The following is a 15399-nucleotide window of genomic DNA, read 5'->3' as shown; positions in this document are numbered from 1 at the left end:
GTAATTATACTTCTAAAAAATTGTGTGTAAACATTTGTATAAATTTTAGACATTTGGCATTTGATATTATCTAATCAACAATGTTTAAATTAATGTCTTTTGGAGACTCTGTGTCTGCATAGGAACAGTTGCAACAAAACTGATGTTATTTTACCAGCCCTGAGTAGCCATTACTATTTGATATTTATATATGATGCTGTTTTCACTACTTTAATGTTATAAAATATTTTTAATATAAAGATGTAGCTGAACACTCTTTGTTTGGTTTTGTTTTATTAGTTATTTTCTTCATTTACATTTCCAATGCTATCCCAAAAGTCCCCCATAACCTCCCCCCACTCCCCTACCCACCCACTCCCACTTCTTGGCCCTGGGGTTCCCATGTTCTGGGGCATATAACGTTTGCAAGACCAATGGGCCTCTCTTTCCAATGATAACCAACCAGCCCATCTTCTGATACATATGCACCTAGAGACACGAGATCTGGGGGTACTGGTTAGTTCATATTGTTCCACCTATAGGGTTGCAGACCCCCTTAGCTCCCTGGGTACTTTCACTAGCTCCTCCATTGGGGGCTCTGTGTTCCATTGTATAGATGACTGTGAACATCCACATCTGTATTTGCTAGGGCCAGGCATAGCCTCACAAGAGACAGCTATATCTGGTTCCTTTCAGCAAAATCTTGCTAGTGTATGCAATGGCTGATTATGGGATGGATCCTTGGGTATGGCAGTCTCTAGATGGTCCATCCTTTCATCTCAGCTCCAAACTTTGTCTCTGTAACTCCTTCCGTGGGTGTTTTGTTCCCAAACTAAGAAAGGGAAAACTGTTCACATTTTGGTCTTCGTTTTTCTTGAGTTTCATGTGTTTTGCAGATTGTATCTTGTATCTTAGGTATTCTAAGTTTGTGGGCTAATATCTACTTATCAGTGAGGACATATCATGTGAGTTCTTTTGTGATTGGGTTACCTCACTCAGGATGATGCCCTCTAGGTCCATCTATTTGCCTAGGAATTTCATAAATTCATTCTTTTTATTAGCTGAGTGGTACTCCATTGTGTAAATGTACCACATTTTCTGTATCCATTCCTCTATTGAGGGGCATCTGGGTTCTTTCCAGCTTCTGGCTATTATAAATAAGGCTGCTATGAACATAGTGGAGCATGTGTCCTTCTTAGCGGTTGTGACATCTTCTGGATATATGCTCAGGAGAGGTATTGCAAGATCCTCCGGTATTACTATGTCCAATTTTCTGAGAAACCGAGTGACTGATTTCCAGAGTGGTTGTACAAGCTTGCAATCCCACCAACAATGGAGGAGTGTTCCTCTTTCTCCACATCCTCGCCAGCATCTGCTGTCACCTGAGTTTTTGATCTTAGCCATTCTGACTGGTGTGAGGTGGAATCTCACGGTTGCTTTGATTTGCATTTCCTTGATGATTAAGGATGTTGAACATTTTTTCAGGTGCTTCTCAGCCATTTGGTATTCCTCAGGTTAGAATTCTTTGTTTAGCTCTGAGCCCCATTTTTAATGGGGTTATTTGATTTTCTGGAGTCCACTTTCTTGAGTTCTTTATAGATATTGGATATTGGTCCCCTATCTGATTTAGGATAGGTAAAGATCCTTTCCCAATCTGTTGGTGGCCTTTTTGTCTTATTGACGGCGTCTTTTGCCTTGCAGAAGCTTTGCAATTTTATGAGGTGCCATTTGTCAATTTTTGATGTTACAGAACAAGCCATTGCTGTTCTATTCAGGAATTACCCCCCTGTGCCCAAATCTTCGAGGCTTTTCCCCACTTTCTCCTCTATAAGTTTCAGTGTCTCTGGTTTTATGTGGAATTCCTTGATCCACTTAGATTTGACCTTAGTACATGGAAATAGGAATGGATTAATTTGCATTCTTCTACATGATAACCGCCAGTTGTGCCAGCACCATTTGTTGAAAATGCTGTCTTTTTTCCACTGGACAGTTTTTGCTCCCTTGTCAAAGATCAAGTGACCATAGGTGTGTGGGTTCATTTCTGGGTCTTTGATTCTATTCCATTGGTCTACTTGTCTGTCGCTATACCAGTACCATGCAGGTTTGATCACAATTGCTCTGTAGTACAGCTTTAGTTAGGGCATGGTGATTCCCCCAGAGGTTCTTTTATCCTTGAGAAGAGTTTTTGCTATCCTAGGTTTTTTGTTATTCCAGAAGAATTTGCTGATTGCCAGTTCTAATTCATTGAAGAATTGAGTTGGAATTTTGATGGGGATTGCACTGAATCTGTAGATTGCTTTTGGCAAGATAGCCATTATTACAATGTTGATCCTGCCAATCCATGAGCCTGGGAGATCTTTCTACCTTCTGAGATCTTCTATAATTTCTTTCTTCAAAGACTTGAAGTTCTTATCATACAGATTTTTCACTTCCTTAGTTAGAGTCATGCCAAGGTATTTTATATTGTTTGTGACTATTGAGAAGGGTGTTGTTTCCCTAATTTCTTTCTCAGCCTGTTTATCCTTTGTGTACAGAAAGGTCATTGACTTGTTTGAGTTAATTTTATATCCAGCTACTTAACTGAAGCTGTTTATCAGGTTTAGGAGTTTTCTGGTGGAATTTTTAGGGTCACTTATATATACTATTATATCATCTGCAAAAAGTGATATTTTGACTTCTTCCTTTCCAATTTGTATCCCATTGATCTCCTTTTGTTGTCGAATTGCTCTGGCTAGGACTTCATATACTATGTTGAATAGGTATGGAGAAAGTGGGCAGCCTTGTCTAGTCCCTGATTTTAGTGGGATTGCTTCCAGCTCTCACCATTTACTTTGATGTTGGCTACTGGTTTGGTGTAGATTGCTTTTATTATATTTAGGTATGGGCCTTGAATTCCTGATCTTTCCAAGACTTTTATCATGAATGGGTGTTGGATTTTGTTAAATGGTTTCTCTGCATCTAACGAGATGATCATGTGGTTTTTGTCTTTGAGTTTGTTCATATAATGGATTATGTTGATGGATTTCCGTATATTAAACCATCCCTGCATCCCTGGAATGAAACCTACTTGGTCAGGGTGGATGATTGTTTTGATGTGTTCTTGGATTCGGTTAGCGAGAACTTTATTGAGGATTTTTGCATCGATAATCATAAGGGAAATTGATCTGAATTTCTCTATCTTTTTTGAGTCTTTCTGTGTTTTAGGTATCAGAGTAATTGTGGGTTCATAGAATGAGTTGGGTAGAGTACCTTCTTCTTCTATTTTGTGGAATAGTTTGTGAAGAAGTGGAATTAGATCTTTGAAGGTCTGATAGAACTCTGCACTAAACCCATCTGGTCCTGGACTTTTTTTGGTTGGGAAACTATTAATGACTGCTTCTATTTCTTTGGGGGATATAGGGCTGTTTAGATCATTAATCTGATCTTGATTCAACTTTGGTACCTGGTATCTGTCTAGAAACTTCTCCATTTCATCCAGGTTCTCCAGATTTGTTGAGTATAGCCTTTTGTAGAAGGATCTGATGGTGTTTTGGATTTCTTCAGGATCTGTTGTTATGTCTCCCTTTCATTTTTGATTTTGTTAATTAGGATGCTATTCCTGTGCCCTCTTGTGAGTCTGGCTAAGGGTTTATCTATCTTGTTGATTTTCTCAAAGAACCAGCTTCTTGTTTGGTTGATTCTTTGAATAGTTCTTCTTGGTTCCACTTGGTTGATTTTGCCCCCGAGTTTGATTATTTCCTGCCATCTACTCCTCTTGGATGAATTTTCTTCCTTTTTTTCTAGAGCTTTTAGGTGTGTTGTCAAGCTGCTAGTGTGTGCTCTCTCTAGTTTCTTTTTGGAGGCACTCATTGCTATGAGTTTCCCTCTTAGAAATGCTTTCATTGTGTCCCATGAGTTTGGGTATATTGTGGCTTCATTTTCATTAAACTCTAAAAAGTATTTAATTTCTTTCTTTTTTTTTTTTTAATTAGGTAATTTCCTCAATTACATTTCCAATGCTATCCAAAAAGTCCCCAATACACTCCCCCCCCCGTCCCCCACCCACCCACCCCTACCCCTTGGCCCTGGCATTCCCCTGTACTGGGGCATATAAAGTTGGCAAGTCCAATGGGCCTCTCTTTCCAGTGATGGCCTACTAGGCCATCTTTTGATACAAATTCAGCTAGAGTCAAGAGCTCTGGGGAACTGGTTAGTTCATAATAATGATCCACCTATGGGGTTGCAGTTCCCTTTAGCTCCTTGGGTATTTTCTCTAGCTCCTCCATTGGGGGCCCTGTGATCCATCCAATAGCTGACTGTGAGCATCCACTTCTGTGTTTGTAGGCCCCGGCATTGTCTCACAAGAGACAGCTATATCTGGGTCCTTTCAGCAAAATCTTGCTAGTGTATGCAATGGTGTCAGCGTTTGGAAGCTGATTATGGGATGGATCCCTGGATATGGCAGTCTTTAGATGGTCCATCCTTTCTTCACAGCTCCAAACTTTATCTCTGTAACTCTTTCCATGGGTGTTTTGTTCCCAATTCCAAGAAGGGGCACAGTGTCCACACTTTGGTCTTCGTTCTTCTTGAGTTTCATGCATTTAACAAATTGTATCTTATATCTTGGGTATCCTAAGTTTTGGGCTAATATCCACTTATCAGTTGTAAGGAGCCGTCCTCACATTCGCCATTATAAGATGGCACTGACACCTGTGTTCTAAGTAGTAAACAAACCATCTGCACATGCGCTGGGGTAGTTTCCCACCCCATGTGCTCTGCCTTTCCCGTGACGACAACTCTGGCTGATGGGCTGCAGCCAATCAGGGAGTGACACGTCTGAGGCGGAGGACAGTCCTCCATAAAAGGGAGGGGGCTCCGCCATCTCTCTCTCTCTCTGGCTCTCTTCTCCACTGGCTCCTGATGGGGTAAGCAATAAAGCTTGTGCCGCAGAAGATTCCGGTTGCCCTGAGTGTGTTCTTACCAGGGGGAACAAAAGCGGCGTGCAATAATCAGTGAGTACATATTGTGTGAGTTCCTTTGTGAATATGTTACCTCACTCAGAATGATGCCCTCCAGATCCATCCATTTGCCTAGGAATTTCATAAATTCATTCCTTTTAATAGCTGAGTAGTACTCCATTGTGTAAATGTACCACAATTTCTGTATCCATTCCTCTGTTGAGGGGCATCTGGGTTCTTTCCAGCTTCTGGCTATTATAAATAAGGCTGCTATGAACATAGTGGAGCATGTGTCCTTCTTACCGGTTGGAGCATCTTCTGGATATATGCCCAGGAGAGGTATGGCTGGATCCTCTGGTAGTATTATGTCCAATTTTCTGAGGAACCGCCAAACTGATTTCCAGAGTGGTTGTACAAGCTTGCAATCCCACCAACAATGAAGGAGTGTTCCTCTTTCTCCACATCCCCGCCAGCATCTGCTGTCACCTGAGTTTTTGATCTTAGCCATTCTGACTGGTGTGAGGTGGAATCTCAGGGTTGTTTTGATTTGCATTTCCCTGATGATTAAGGATGTTGAACATTTTTTCAGGTGCTTCTCTGCCATTCGGTATTCCTCAGGTGAGAATTCTTTGTTCAGTTCTGAGCCCCATTTTTTAACGGGATTATTTGATTTTCTGGAGTCCACCTTCTTGAGTTCCTTATATATATTGGATATTAGTCCCCTGTCTGATTTAGGATAGGTAAAGATCCTTTCCCAATCTGTTGGTGGTCTTTTTGTCTTATTGACGGTGTCTTTCGCCTTGCAGAAGCTTTGCAACTTTATGAGGTCCCATTTATCGATTCTCGATCTTACAGCGCAAGCCTTTGCTGTTCTATTCAGGAATTTTTCTCCTGTACCCATATCTTTGAGGCTTTTCCCTACTTTCTCCTCTATAAGTTTCAGTGTCTCTGGTTTTATGTGGAGTTCCTTACTCCACTTAGATTTGACCTTGGTACAAGGAGATAGGAATGGATCAATTCGCATTCTTCTACATGATAACCGCCAGTTGTGCCAGCACCTTTTGTTGAAAATGCTGTCTTTTTTCCACTGGATGGTTTTTGCTCCCTTGTCAAAGATCAAGTGACCATAGGTAAGTGGGTTGATCTCAGGGTCTTCAATTCTGTTCCATTGGTCTACTTGTCTGTCGTTATACCAGTACCATGCAGTTTTTATCACAATTGCTCTGTAGTACAGCTTTAGGTCAGGCATGGTGATTCCTCCAGAGGTTCTTTTATCCTTGAGAAGAGTTTTTGCTATCCTAGGTTTTTTGTTGTTCCAGATGAATTTTCAGATTGCCCTTTCCAATTCGTTGAAGAATTGAGTTGGAAATTTGATGGGAATTGCATTGAATCTGTAGATTGCTTTTGGCAAGATAGCCATTTTTACAATGTTGATCCTGCCAATTCATGAGCATGGGAGGTTTTTCCATCTTCTGAGATCTTCTTTAATTTCTTTCTTTAGGGACTTGATGTTCTTGTCATACAGATCTTTCACTTCCTTAGTTAGAGTCACACCAAGGTATTTTATATTGTTTGTGACTATTGAGAAGGGTGTTGTTTCCCTAATTTTCTTCTCTGCTTATTTATCCTTTGTGTACAGAAAGGCCATTGACTTGCTTGAGTTAATTTTATATCCAGCTACTTCACCGAAGCTATTTATCAGGCTTAGGAGTTCTCTGGTGGAATTTTTAGGGTCACTTATGTATACTATCATATCATCTGCAAAAAGCGATATTTTGACTTCTTCTTTTCCGATTTGTATCCCCTTGATCTCCTTTTTTTGTCTAATTGCTCAGGCTAGGACTTCAAGTACAATGTTGAATAGGTAGGGAGAGAGTGGGCAGCCTTGTCTAGTCCCTGATTTTAGTGGGATTGCTTCCAGCTTCTCACCATTTACTTTGATGTTGGCTACTGGTTTGCTATATATTGCTTTTATCATGGTTAGGTATGGGCCTTGAATTCCTGATCTTTCCAAGACTTTTATCATGAATGGGTGTTGGATTTTGTCAAATGCTTTTTCAGCATCTAACGAGATGATCATGTGGTTTTTGTCTTTGAGTTTGTTTATATAATGGATTACATTGATGGATTTTCTTATATTGAACCATCCTTGCATCCCTGGGATGAATCCTACTTGGTCAGGATGGATGATTGTTTTGATGTGTTCTTGAATTCGGTTAGTGAGAACTTTATTGAGGATTTTTGCATCACTATTCATAAGGGAAATTGGTCTGAAGTTCTCTATTTTTGTTGGGTCTTTATGTGGTTTAGGTATCAGAGTAATTGTGGCTTCATAGAATGAGTTGGGTAGAGTACCTTCTGATTCTATTTTGTGGAATAGTTTGTGAAGAACTGGGATTAGTTCTTCTTTGAAGGTTTGATAGAACTCTGCACTAAACCCATCTGGTCCTGGGCTTTTCTTGGTTGGGAGACTATTAATGACTGCTTCTATTTCTTTAGGGGATATGGGACTGTTTAGATAATTAACCTGATCTTGATTTAACTTTGGTACCTGGTATCTGTCTAGAAACTTGTCCATTTCATCCAGGATCTCCAGTTTTGTTGAGTATAGCCTTTTGTAGAATGATCTGATGGTGTTTTGGATTTCTTCAGGGTCTGTTGTTATGTCTCCCTTTTTATTTCTGATTTTGTTAATTAAGTACTTTCCCTATGCCCTCTAGTGAGTCTGGTTAAGGGTTTATCTATCTTGTTGATTTTCTCAAAGAACCAGCTCCTTGATTGGTTGATTCTTTGAATTGTTCTTCTTGTTTTCACTTGGTTGATTTCACCCCTAAGTTTGATTATTTCTTGCCGTCTACTCCTCTTGGGTGAATTAGCTTCCTTTCGTTCTAGAGCTTTTAGGTGTGTTGTCAAGCTGCTAAAGTGTGCTCTCTCTAGTTTCTTTTTGGAGGCACTCAGAGCTATGAGTTTTCCTCTTAGAAATGCTTTCAGTGTGTCCCATAAGTTTGGGTATGTTGTGGCTTCATTTTCATTAAACTCCAGAAAGTCCTTAATTTCTTTCTTTATTCCTTCCTTGACCAAGGTATCATTGAGAAGAGTGTTGTTTAGTTTCCACGTGTGTGTTGGCTTTCTATTATTTATTTTGTTATTGAAGATCAGTCTTAGTCCATGGTGATCTGATAGGGTGCATGGGACAATTTCAATATTTTTGTATATATTGAGGCTTGTTTTGTGACCAATTATGTGGTCAATTTTGGAGAAGGTACCGTAAGGTGCTGAGAAGAAGGTATATCCTTTCGTTTTAGGATAAAATGTTCTGTAGATATCTGTCAGATCCATTTGTTTCATAACCTCTGTTAATTTCACTGTGTCCTTGTTTAGTTTCTGTTTCCATGATCTGTCCATTGGTGAAAGTGGTGTGTTGAAGTCTCCCACTATTATTGTGTGAGGTGCAATGTGTGCTTTGAGATTTACTAAAGTATCTTTAATGAATGAGGCTGCCCTTGTATTTGGAGCATAGATATTCATAATTGATAGTTCCTCTTGGAGAATTTTACCTTTGATGAGAATGAAGTGCCCTTCCTTGTCTTTTTTGATGACTTTGGGTTGGAAGTCAATCTTATCAGATATTATAATGGCTACTCCAGCTTGTTTCTTCCTACCATTTGCTTGGAAAATTGTTTTCTAGCCTTTCATTCTGAGGTAGTGTCTATCTTTTTCTCTGAGATGAGTTTCCTGTAAGCAGCAAAATGTTGGGTTCTGTTTCTATAGCCAGCCTGTTAGTCTATGTCTTTTTATTGGGAGTTGAGTCCATTGATATTAAGAGATATTAGGGAGAAGTAATTGTTGCTTCCTTTTATTTTTGTTGTTAGAGTTGGTGTTCTGTTTTTGTGGCTGTCTTCTTTTAGGTTTGTTGAGGGATTACCTTCTTGCTTTTTCTATGATGTGGTTTCCCTCCTTGTATTGGTTTTTTTCTGTTATTATCCTTTGAAGTGCTGGATTCGTGGAAAGATAATGTGTGAATTTGGTTTTATCGTGGAATACTTTGGTTTCTCCATCTATGTTAATTGAGAGTTTGGCTGGGTATAGTAGCCTGGGCTGGAATTTGTGTTCTTTTAGTGTCTGTATAACATCTGTCCAGGCCCTTCTAGCTTTCATAGTCTCTGGTGAAAAATCCGGTGTAATTCTGATAGGCTTGCCTTTATATGTTACTTGACCTTTTTCCCTTACTGCTTTTAGTATTCTATCTTTATTTAGTGCATTTGTTGTTCTGATTATTATGTGCCGGAAGGAATTTCTTTTCTGGTCCAGTCTATTTGGAGTTCTGTAAGCTTCTTGTATGTTCATGGGCATCTCTTTCTTTAGGTTTGGGAAGTTTTCTTCTATAATTTTGTTGAATATATTTGCTGGTCTTTTGAGTTGAAAATCTTCATTCTCATCTACCCCTATTATTCGTAGGTTTGGTCTTCTCATTTTGTCCTGGATTTCCTGGATATTTTGAGTTAGGATCTTTTTGGATTTTGTATTTTCTTTGATTGTCGTGCCGATGTTCTCTATGGAGTCTTCTGCACCTGAGATTCTCTCTTCCATCTCTTGTATTCTGTTGCTGATGCTCGTATCTATGGTTCCAGATTTCTTTCCTAGTGTTTCTATCTCCAGTGTTGCCTCAATTTGGGTTTTCTTCATTGTTTCTACTTCCCATTTTAGGTCTTGGATGGATTTATTCAATTCCATCACCTGTTTGGTCTGGTTTTCCTGCAATTCTTTAATGGATTTTTGTGCTTCCTCTTTAATCTATTCTACCTGTTTAGCAGTGTTCTCCTGCAATTCTTTAAGGGATTTTTGTGCTTCCTCTTTAATGTCTTCTACCTGTTTAGCAGTGTTCTCCTGCAATTCTTAAAGGGATTTTTGTACTTCCTCTTTAATGTCTTCTACCTGTTTAGCAGTGTTCTCCTGCAATTCTTTAAGAGATTTTTGTGCTTCCTCTTTAATGTCTTCTACCTGTTTACCAGTGTTCTTTTGTATTTCTTTAAGTGTGTTATTAAAGTCCTTCTTGATGTCCTCTACCATCATCGTGAGATATGCTTTTAAATCCGGGTCTAGCTTTTCCGGTGTGTTGGGGTGCCCTGGACTGGGCGAAGTGGGAGTGCTGGGTTCTGATGATGGTGAGTGGTCTTGGTTTCTGTTAGTAAGATTCTTACGTTTACCTTTCGCCATCTGGTAATCTCTGGGATTAGTTGTTATTGTTGTCACTGTTTAAAGATTGGAGTAGACTCTGTGTTCCACTCACCAGAAGTCTCAAAATCCTGTGGCGGGTGTCGTGGGTAATTGGTGGGTGTCAGCAGAACCTGTGCTCTAGCTACCCCGGTGCTGTTCAGACCGGAAGAGGCTTGTGGCCCTACTCAGGCCGGATTTCTGCCTCCCCAACCAAAGCAGTCTCAGGTCCCGCGTGATTGGACTGGAGCAGAAGCTGTGTTCCACTCACCAGGAGTCTCAAAATCCTGTGGCGGGTGTCGTGGGTAGCTGGCGGGTGTCAGCCAACCCTGCGCTCTATCTTCACAGGTGCTGGTCAGACCGGAAGAGGCTTGTGGCCCTACTCAGGCCGGCCTTCTGCTTCCCTAACTAATGCAGTCTCAGATCCCGCGCGCAATTGGATTGGAGCAGAAGCTGTGTTCCACTCACCAGAAGTCTTAAGATCCTGTGGCGGGTGTTGTGGGTAGCTGGCGGGTGTCAGCCGACCCTGCGCTCCAGCTACCCAGGTGCTGTTCAGACCAGAAGAGGCTTGTGGCCCCACTCAGGCCGGTCTTCTGCTTCCCTAACCAATGCAGTCTCAGGTCCTGCGCGCAACTGGACCGGAGCAGAAGCTGTGTTCCACTCACCAGAAGTCCCAAGATCCTGTGGCGGGTATTGTGGGTAGCTGGTGAGTGTCAGTCGACCCTGCGCCCTAGCTACTCCGGTGCTGGTCTGACCGGAAGAGGCTTTTAATTTCTTTCTTTCTTCCTTCCTTGATCAAAGTATCATTGAGAAGAGTGTTGTTCAGTTTCCACGTGAATGTTGGCTTTCTATTATTTATGTTGTTTGTGAAGATCAGCCTTAGTCCATGGTGATCTGATAGGATGCATGGAACAATTTCAATATTTTTGTATCTGTTGAGACCTGTTTTGTGACCAATTATATGGTCTATTTTGGAGAAGGTACCATGAGGTGCTGAGAAGAAGGTATATTCTTTTGTTTTAGATATCTGTTAAATCCATTTGTTTCACAACTTCTGTTAGTTTCACTGTGTCCCTGTTTAGTTTCTGTTTCCATGATTTGTCCATTGATGAAAGTCGTGCGTTGAAGTGTCCCACTATTATTGTGTGAGGTGCAATTTGTGCTTTGAGCTTTACTAAGGTTTCTTTAATGAATGTGGCTGCCCTTGCATTTGGAGCATAGATTTTCAGAATTGAGAGTCCCTCTTGGAAGATTTTATCTTTGATGAGTATGAAGTGTCCCTCCTTATTTTTTTTGATAATTTGGGTTGGAAGTTCTTTTTATTCGATATTAGAATGGCTACTCCAGCTTGTTTCTTCAGACCATTTGCTTAGAAAAATTTTTTCCAGCCTTTCATTCTGTCTGTCTTTTTCCCTGAGATGGTTTTCCTGTAAGCCGCAAAATATTGGGTCCTGTTTGTGTATCCAGTATGTTAGTCTATGTCTTTTTATTGGGGGAATTGAGTCCATTGATATTAAGAGATATTAAGGAAAAGTAATTGTTGCTTCCTTTTATTTTTGTTGTTAGAGTTGGCATTCTGTTCTTGTGTGTCTTCTTTTAGGTTTGTTGAAGGATTACTTTCTTGCTTTTCCTATGGTGTGGTTTCCATCCTTGTATTGGTTTTTTTCTGTTATTATCCTTTGAAGGGCTGGATTCGTGGAAAGATAATGTGTGAATTTGGTTTTGTTGTGGAATACTTTGGTTTCTCCATCTATGGTAATTGAATGTTTGGCTGGGTATAGTAGGCTGGGCTCACATTTGTGTTCTTTTAGTGTCTGTATAACATCTGTCCAGGATCTTCTGGCTTTCATAGTCTCTGGTGAAAAGTCTGGTGTAATTCTGATAGGCCTGCCTTTATATGTTACTTGACCTTTTTCCCTTACTGCTTTTAATATTCTATCTTTATTTAGTGCATTTGTTGTTCTATTTATTATGTGTCAGGAGGAATTTCTTTTCTGGTCCAGTCTATTTGGAGTTCTGTAGGCTTCTTGTATGCTCATGGGCATCTCTTTCTTTAGGTTTGGGAAGTTTTCTTCTATAATTTTGTTGAAGATGTTTGTTGTCCCTTTAAGTTGAAAATCTTCATTCTCATCTACTCCTATTATCTGTAGGTTTGGTCTTCTCATTGTGTCCTGGATTTCATGGATTTTTTGAGTTAGGATCTTTTTGCATTTTGCATTTTCTTTGATTGTTGTGCCGATGTTCTCTATGGAATCTTCTGCACCTGAGATTCTCTCTTCCATCTCTTGTATTCTGTTGCTGATGCTCGCATGTAGGGTTCTAGATTTCTTTACTAGGGTTTCTATCTCCAGTGATGCCTTACTTTGGGTTTTCTTTATTGTGTCTAATTCCCTTTTTAGGTCTAGTATTGTTTTGTTCATTTCCATCACCTGTTTGGATCTGTTTTCCTGTTTTTCTTTAAGGACTTCTACCTGTTTGGTTGTGTTTTCCTGTTTTTCTTTAAGGACTTGTAACTCTTTAGCTGTGTTCTCCTGTATTTCTTTAAGTGAGTTATTAAAGTCCTTCTTGTTGTCCTCTACCATCATCATGAGATATGCTTTTAAATCCGGGTCTAGCTTTTCTGGTGTGTTGGGGTGCTGAGCACTGGGCGAGGTGAGAGTGCTTTGTTCTGATGATGGTGAGTGGTCTTGGTTTCTGTTAGTAAGATTGTTAATCTCTGGAGTTAGTTGTTTTAGCTGTCTCTGGTTAGAGATTGTTCCTCTCATGATTCTGTTAGCCTCTATCAGCAGTACCTGGTAGTACCTAGGAGACTAGCTGTCTCCTCTGCGTTTCAGTGGTCAGAGCACTCTCTGCAGGCAAGCTCTCCACTTACAGGGAAGGTTCACAGATATCTGGCGTTCGGACCTGCCTCTTGGCAGAAGATGAGGGCCCGAAACAGGACCTGTCCCAGAAGCTGTGTCGTTCCAGCCTGTCACAGAAACTGTTAGCTTCTGTAGTCTACACTCTCACCTGGGCAGTGTAGTCTTGGATGGATCCTCTAACCAAGATGGCTCCCCCAGGTGCTCCGGCAAAGCCCTCCCAGGCAGGGTGGACACCTCTCCTCTGGTAGGGAAGTTGCCCGGATGTCTGGAGCCCTAAATTGTGTCTGCCTCAGAAGCTGTCCTCTAGGGACCTTGGGGGTGTCTGCCGACTTTGCGCCCAGGTGACCCAGTGCTGGCGCCGACAGGAAGGGATTTGGACCCTGGCCAGGCTGGGTTGTCTGGTTTCTTAGTGCTGTCTCAGGACCCGTGTAATTGGATTGGAACAGAAGTTGTGTTCCACTCACCGGTGGTCCAAATATCGTGTGGAGAGTCCTCTAGGGGACCTTGGGGGTGTCCTCTGACTCTGCGCCCAAGGTGACCTGGTTCTGGCGCCGACCGGAAGAGACTTGTGACCCTGGTCAGGCCATGTTTCCTGCTTCCCTAATGTTGTCTCAAGTCCTGCATGATTGGATTGGAACAGAAGTTGTGTCCCACTCAGTAGTGGTCCTAAGATCGCGTGGAGAGTCCTCTAGGGGACCTTGGGGGTGTCCAGCAGCTCTGCGCCCAAGGTGACCTGGTGCTGGCACTGACCTGAAAGGACTTGTGACCCTCACTAAACACTATAGAATAAAAGGATACTCGGTAGGCCTTAATAGAAGAGCAATTGTTTCTTCTACTGAAGCCCACAGTACTGTGGGGGTGACATGCCCAGTGCGTTGCCTAACCCTTCATTTTGAAATTCCTCTAGCTGATATTGAAGCTAGACTTCACATTCCTCCCAGTACCCTCACTGTCCACTATCCAAGGCAGCCCTCCATAGATCAAGCCTGCCACTAGGTTGATAGGCATCTCACTGGAGCCTGTGTGCTCCTTTTACAGCAAGGTTAGCTGGCAATCCTGCCATGTCCAGTGTCTACAGGGAGGGTCTTCAGTACCTACATGTGTGCTTCCCTAAAATCTACCCCTGGGGGCAGACTGTGTAGTGTCTTGGAAACCCATAGGCTTGCAGATAAACAAAAGACTCAGTGTTCTTTGGAATAGAATGTGGTGTGAACTTATGTGACTCTAGCATACTTCAAGCATCTGTGCAAAAATCTTTGCAGCAGGAGGGAGGAAGGTAAATGGCTGCTTTCATATTCTACATAGATGGCACTGAACTTAAATTCACATTCTAGACATTATCTTAAAGTGCCTTATGGAGAGTGGATGAGATCTCCTCTTCCTCTTCCTTCTTCTTTGCCTCCTCCTCCTCTTCTTATTCTTCTTCCTTTTATTTCTTTGGGTGTATGTGTGTGAGGTTTGCTAGTGTGTGTGTGTATATATACCATATGTGAAGTGCCCATGGAGTCCAGAAGAGGGTATCAGATCCCTTGCAATAACTCTGGGTCAGAGCTTTTGACTGTGGGATGACAAGCTCATCCGTCCACTTGATGTCCTGTCCCTCCACTGGAGGTGCACTCTACAAGTTACTCCTCTCCACTGTATTGCACTTCATTCAAGGTCCCTCCACTGGACTCCAGAGAGTCTTTCACCTCCCAGGTCTTCAGTACATTCTAGAGGGTCCCCCTACCTTTTACCCCACCCCCACCCCCGAGGTTGTCTGTTTCCTTCAGGACTTTTGTTCTGTCCTCCACCCCAATACATGATCATGTTCCCTCCTTCCTCTCCCTGTCCCCTCTCTCACCCAGGTCCCTCTCTTTGCCTTGGGTTCTTTCATTGAGTTCCTGCCTTGACTTCTCTCACTGATGGACTGTGATCAGGAGGTCCTCTGACCCAGAAAAAAAACCAAACCTTTCCTCTCTTCTGTTGTTTTGGTCATGGTGTTTATCATAGCAGTCAAAAGCAAACTGAGACATAGGACAACTCTTGGCATTTGGCAGTCATTTCTCCCCGACCATCATATGAGATTTGGAGGTTTGATTCCAGAGCTTCTACCTGCTAAGTCTTCTCACCAGTCTCAGTGATGTGAATTTTAATCTAAAACAGCATTTTTCTTGCTCTTTTAAACACATATTTTACTATTCTGCCTGGTCATCTTAATTAAAAAAATGATGGGGGTTTAAGAAATTTTTTTAAAACCATTTAAGTCTAATGCCTAGAATGTTATTCTACATCTAAAGATGCACTTGCTAAATATAGTAATTATGAGGATGATGAGATCAGTGTCTCTGCATTGCTGGAAGGCAAAGGTTTAGGGCAGGTGAGGGAGGAAAACAGATTTAGGGTTGGACAATGTTTACAGGTCATTG

The sequence above is a fragment of the Mus caroli genome, unplaced genomic scaffold (genome assembly GCF_978045245.1).
Source record: "Mus caroli unplaced genomic scaffold, Mus_caroli_1 scaffold_12, whole genome shotgun sequence".
In the NCBI taxonomy this organism is placed as follows: Eukaryota; Metazoa; Chordata; class Mammalia; order Rodentia; family Muridae; genus Mus; species Mus caroli.
This window is presented reverse-complemented; position numbering follows the sequence as displayed.